The sequence below is a fragment of the Bufo bufo genome, chromosome 1 (assembly GCF_905171765.1).
Source record: "Bufo bufo chromosome 1, aBufBuf1.1, whole genome shotgun sequence".
NCBI lineage: Eukaryota > Metazoa > Chordata > Amphibia > Anura > Bufonidae > Bufo > Bufo bufo.
In genome coordinates this window covers 734,204,301-734,211,055 of record NC_053389.1, presented here as the reverse complement: position 1 = coordinate 734,211,055, position 6,755 = coordinate 734,204,301, and positions in this window count along the sequence as shown.

The window sequence follows — 6,755 nt, the reverse complement described above, 5'->3', positions numbered from 1 at the left end:
GGAGCCGCAGGGTGGGAGGCTACAAGAAACCCAGAAACCAAGATGGCCGCCAGCACATGTCAAACGAAGGAGAACAGCAAGAAGGTAAGACCATGACAGTTTTATGCTGCAGTGCATCTTTGTGCATAATCCCTGCCTACAAGTGTAAGATTCCATTACACTGAGCCTACCACTAGGGGGAGCCAACACATCCCATATATATAGCCCAGCTCAGGCCTATTTAGGCAGTTTAGTTCAGTCTTAATGTGTCTCCAGTCTTCAGCCCTGAGCTGAAGTGGTCCACATCCAGCTCAGAACTCTGTTAAGAGTTAGTGGACATCAGCTAGAAGTTTAGCTTCAGGAAAGGATATTAATCTAGAAAGCACTAAAGAAACAGACACCCAAAGGGTTACGGCCATCGCTATACACGCCTTAGGACCTTTGGAGTTAAAAGTGAAGGATTCACCAGCCTCCCGCAGCCTCACTAACCGTCACTGGGATAACAGGGACCAGCCTAGAAGTCCTCTACCAGTAAGGCTACAAACGTATATTATTGATAGCCTGAGAGACAGACATCACACCTGTAAGCAGTGGACCTCTTGCAGCTTTACCTCTGTCCCTCTTAAAGAAACCGTATTTCATATCTGGATGTACTAGAGACTGTTTTGCATTTAGATGTAATCGTTACCAGGAGCAACATTCAGTAAAAGTTATTAGTTGGATTGCACCCTCCTTGTCTCAGTCTCCAATTCCTCAGTTAACACTACAGTAAATGGTTGTACCACCATAAAAGGTACTGGCGTCACAACTACAAGGGACCTTGCCATAGGCACATTAATACAGACCATCAAGGGCACCTCGAACCACCATCTGGCCTGTGTCCCATACACCAGAGTGTGTCCCAGAGAATTCCTGTGCCATTCTCCTCATTACTTATGCGAGTGTGCCCAGGGACGACGTAACCGTGAGTAACCAGAACTGTATTTACCTCAGCCCATCTAATGCTCACACAGTGACCTCGCGTATAATTCCACTGTCGGTCTGGCATACTGCATATACAGCGGCATAAAAGGCTTTTTCTGTCAGGTGAATGCCTAATTTTTGGGGCGTCTACTCCAGTGGTCTACAGTAAAATTTTTTGCCAGTTACCGCCTAATGTACCTCCATCCACATCATCACAAGTTTTTTCTGTCCGGTGAATGCCTAATGTTTGGGGCCTGTACTCCACTGGCCTGCAGTAAAATTGTTATCCACTGACCGCTAATATACCTCCAGCCACATAATCACTTATTCTTTTCTGTCCGGTGAATGCCCCATGTTTGGGGCCTGTACTCCACTGGCCTACAGTAAAATTGATATCCAATGACCGTCTAATATACCACCAGCCACATAATCACTTGTTCTTTTCTGTCAGGTGAATGCATCATTTTTGGGGCCTGTAATCCACTGGCCTACAGTAAAATTGTTATCCAGTGACCGCCTAATATACCTCCAGCCATATAATCACTTGTTCTTTTCTGTCCGGTAAATGCATCATTTTTGGGGCCTGCACTCCACTGGCCTACAATAAAATTGTTATCCACTTACCGTCTAATATACAGTCAGGTCCATAAATATTAGGACATCAACACAATTCTAACATTTTTGGCTCTATACACCACCACAATGGATTTAAAATGAAACGGACAAGATGTGCTTTAACTGCAAGTGTGCTATTTGCATTTGGAATCTGTTGGTGTCAACTCTCAAGATGAGATCCAAAGAGCTGTCACTATCAGTGAAGCAAGCCATCATTAGGCTGAAAAAACACAACAAACCCATCAGACAGATAGCAAAAACATTAGGCCTGGCCAAAACAACTGTTTAGAACATTCTTAAAAAGAAGGAACGCACCGGTGAGCTTAACACCAAAAGACCCGGAAGACCACGGAAAACAACTGTGGTGGATGACCGAAGAATTCTTTCCCTGGTGAAGAAAACACCCTACACAACAGTTGGCCAGATCAAGAACACTCTCCAGGAGGTAGGTGTATGTGTGTCAAAGTCAACAATCAAGAGAAGACTTCACCAGAGTGAATACAGAGGGTTCACCACAAGATGTAAACCATTGGTGAGCCTCAAAAACAGGAAGGCCAGATTAGAGTTTTCCAAACGACATCTTATAGACAGATGAGACCAAGATCAACTTGTACCAGAGTGATAGGAAGAGAAGAGTATGGAGAAGGAAAGGAACTGCTCATGATCCTAAGCATACCACCACATCAGTGAAGCATGGTGGTGGTAGTGTCATGGGGTGGGCATGTATGGCTGCCAATGTAACTGGTTCTCTTGTATTTATTGATGATGTGACTGCTGACAAAAGCAGCAGGATGAATTCTGAAGGGTTTTGGGCAATATTATCTGCTCATATTCAGCCAAATGCTTCAGAACTCATTGGACAGCGCTTCACAGTGCAGATGGACAATGACCCAAAGCATACTGCAAAAGCAACCAAAGAGTTTTTTAAGGGAAAGAAGTGGAATGTTATGCAATGGCCAAGTCAATCACCTGACCTGAATCCGATTGAGCATGCATTTCACTTGCTGAAGACAAAACTGAAAGGAAAATGCCCCAAGAACAAGCAGGAACTGAAGAGGCCTGGCAGAGCATCACCAGGGATGAAACCCAGCATCTGGTGATGCGTTCCAGACTTCAGGCTGTAATTGATTGCAAAGGATTTGCAACCAAGTATTAAAAAGTGAAAGTTTGATTTATGATTATTATTATGTCCCATTACTTTTGGTTCCTTAACAAGTGGGAGGCACATATGCACACTGTTGTAATTCCTACACCGTTCACCTGATTTGGATGTAAATACCCTCAAATTAAGGCTGACAGTCTGCAGTTAAAGCACATATTGTTTGTTTCATTTCAAATCCATTGTGGTGGTGTATAGAGCCAAAAATGTTAGAATTGTGTCGATGTCCCAATATTTATGGACCTGACTGTACCACCAGCCACATAATCACTTGTTCTTTGCTGTCAGGTGAATGCCTAAATTTTGGGGCCTGTTCTGGCCTACAGTAAAAATTTTAGCCAGTGACCGCCTAATGTACCTCCAGCCACATAATCACTTGTTCTTTTCTGTCAGGTAAATGCCTAATTTTTGGAGCCTGTACTCCAGTGGCCTAAAATAAAAAATTTCTAGGCTCCAGCAGGGCACATTTTTGACAGTTTCCCTTTAAGTCGCATAAAAATGGCCCCTGATTAAAATACATTTTTTTTGTCGGAATTTTTGCCATTGATCCTCCTCTGGTATGTCACTGTTCATGTTGTGGGACAATTTGTGCACTTCTAGTAAGTATTTGGTGGCTGCAAATATGGCCTGAAGGTTTTTCAGGTTCGCCTGTTATTAAAGTGAATGGGGCCCGCCCGAACGCGCGGTTCGTCCATTACTATTCACTAGGACTAGCAATCTACTATATACCTAAAGCTTAGGCAGACTCCCCTAGGGGAAAGTGACTTAAAGGGCATCTCTCCGCAGATTTATACAGATAAAAATGGCATGTGCGCTTGGCAGCTGTGTTTGTCCCATGAATATATTTTTCCACATTGCTGAGAAAAATGAGGTTTTAATACATGCACATGAGTCTGTAGGAACAACGGAAACGGGTTACACCTAGAAGCTCAGCTTTCTCAGCAATTGCCATGCCCTCTGCACTTTTATTGACTTAAGGAGAAGTCACTGCCAAGTGTGATGCTTTCACTGCCTGGTCCTGTCAATCAAAGTAGAGAGGGTGCGGCAATTTCACAAAGAGCTGAGCCTCTAGGTGTAATGACAACGCCCACGTTGCTCCTAGAATCTCATTTGCATATTTTAAAACTTTATTTTTCTCAGCAATGCGGGCACATATGACCATGAGACCAACACAGATATCTTCACTGAGAAGGCCGCACATGCTCAGTTTCCTCCTTCATCTGCCTCCTGAGTTGTGATAGGGAGAGCAGAGACACGCCCCCTGAGCTGTGATAGGGAGAGCAGAGACACGCCCCCTGAGCTGCAACAGAAATCTATCAGAGCAATGAATGGTGCGATCTCTGGATCCATGTGAGATATAGGGCTGGTTCTAGCTTTGTTAGAAAGAGATTGTCATGTACTATATGATGTCTGATTTTAATTTTTTTTAGATTAATCATGGGATAACCCCTTTAAATATCAAAGGTGAAAAAAATGAAAATCAGACATCATATAGGACATGACAATATCTTTCTAACAAAGCTAGAACCAGCCCTGTGCCTCACATGGATCCAGAGATCTCCACATTCACTGCTCCAGTTGCTCTGCTAGATTATCCTCAGCCTGGCAGCTCAGAGGATGTGTCCTTTCTGCTGAAGCTCTCTCCCTGTAACTGCCACAGCTTCTAACAGAACATATGGCTGTTGGCAGTTAAAGATTTAAACTGAGCACGTTAAATCCGCTCAGTGAGACAGACAAAAAAAGAAGGCAGCAGGTGGCGCTATACAGATACAATTTATTGAATATCTCACTGGCTATACTAAATTACATGCAATTATAAAAGTATTCAGATCCGGGCGCTGGTTTGAGTCTGATCACTTACATACTGTTACACTGACGGTCCGTGCACATGTCCATTTCCCTCTTGGTCTTGGCCGCTTAAAAGGGTTCTGCAGTTATTTTAAACTGATGATCTATCCTCTGGATAGATAATCAGCATCTAATCGGCAGGGGTCAGACACCCGGGACCCCTGCCAATCAGCTGTTTGAGAAGGCAGCGGCGCTCTAGGAGCGTCGCGGACTTCTCGCTGTTTACCGCAGGCCCATTGACGTCACTACTAGTATCAACTGGCCTGGGCGGGGCTAAGTTCCATTCAAGTGAACAGAGCTTAGCCACGCCCAGGCCAGTTGATACTAGTCGCAACGTCACTGGGCCTGCGGTAAACAGTGAGTAGGCCGCGGCGCTACTGGAGCACCGCTGCCTTCTCAAACAGCTGATCGGCAGGGGTCCCGGGCAGGCCCGTCGCTAACAGACAGGCAAAACAAGCAATTGCTTGGGGCCCCGAGCTGGCCCGGGGCCAACTTCCAGCCAGGCCACTGAGTAACTCAGAAGATCCGATGGTATATTCTAACCCCCAGGCGTTCCCATGGTGACGGTGACGCTTGCCTGGGGGTTCGAATATACCATCGGATCTGCGTTTTACGAGCTCACTAGGCGGCGCAGGCGCGTGACGTCAGTGAGTGAGCGCCGCCCCCCGCACTGCCTGCTATTACCGGAGCTAAGACAAAGTAAGATATCCAAATAATCCAAGTAAAGAGCTCAGCAATGAGCAATGATTAAAGTTAAAGTAGTTACTGATTAGTTTATAAATATACTGCTGTGAGCGTCGGGGAGGGGGATCTGTGGATGGCACTGTTTAGGGGGGATCTGTGGATGGCACTGTTTAGGGGGGATCTGTGGATGGCACTGTTTAGGGGGGATCTGTGGATGGCACTGTTTAGGGGGGATCTGTGGATGGCACTGTTTAGGGGGGGATCTGTGGATGGCACTGTTTAGGGGGGGATCTGTGGATGGCACTGTTTAGGGGGGAGATCTGTGGATGGCACTGTTTAGGGGGGATCTGTGGATGGCACTGTTTAGGGGGGATCTGTGGATGGCACTGTTTAGGGGGGATCTGTGGATGGCACTGTTTAGGGGGAGATCTGTGGATGGCACTGTTTAGGGGAGGGAGATCTGTGGATGGCACTGTTTAGGGGAGGGGGGATCTGTGGATGGCACTGTTTAGGGGGGATCTGTGGATGGCACTGTTTAGGGGGGATCTGTGGATGGCACTGTTTAGGGGGAGATCTGTGGATGGCACTGTTTAGGGGAGGGAGATCTGTGGATGGCACTGTTTAGGGGAGGGGGGATCTGTGGATGGCACTGTTTAGGGGGGATCTGTGGATGGCACTGTTTAGGGGGGATCTGTGGATACAGGGTCCAGGGAAGGAGCCGGAGGACTGAATTAACTTAGGAACTTATCTAAGGTAGGGAGTAAAAAAAAAAAAAAAACAGGGAGGGGGAGAGTAAGTATGTTCAAATTTCATGCACATTAAATGCAACAGCAGTATTTGCACTGTAAACCTCCTTTTTTATTTATATAAAGTGTGGGTGAACTTAAACTGTATGGCTATACTGTGGTTCCTGTAGGCTTTGCGTGCGTAAGGTGGGGAGGGCGTGGAGGGGGGGGGGCCTCCATGTCTATTTTGCTTGGGGCCCCCAAATTCCTTCAAACGGCCCTGCTCCCGGGGGTTGAACCACCGCCGATCAGATGCTGATGATCTATCCAGAGGATAGATCATCAGTTTAAACAAACTGCAGAACGTCTTTAAGTGCTCACTTGGTTGCCTGCTCTACGTCTCCAGCCTGTGCTTTCCAGAAATCCTCTGCTCTTTACTGGTTGGCTGCAGTAGCGCTGTTCTGTCCTCCGCCTGCTGACTCTGTCTCTTACTGTGTGCGTGCACTGTACTCTTTCCCAACCTACGGTTGGCTGACTTTGGATTGCATGCACTTTGCATGCCCTGACCTCAGTTTGACCCTGACTATGGTTTTGCCTGATCCCTCTGTGTTTTGCACCGGTGTCTCTTGAACCCCATGGGTCAGCATTGACTTGAGAGGCTACCTGAAGAGGTAGCGGGCTGGTGGTTCCCCTGCAGCAGAGTCTGCATTACTGTATAGGGGTTAAAGGGTAAAGACCAGGAGGACCACTTAGATAACACCCTTAGGGCTCATTCAGACGAA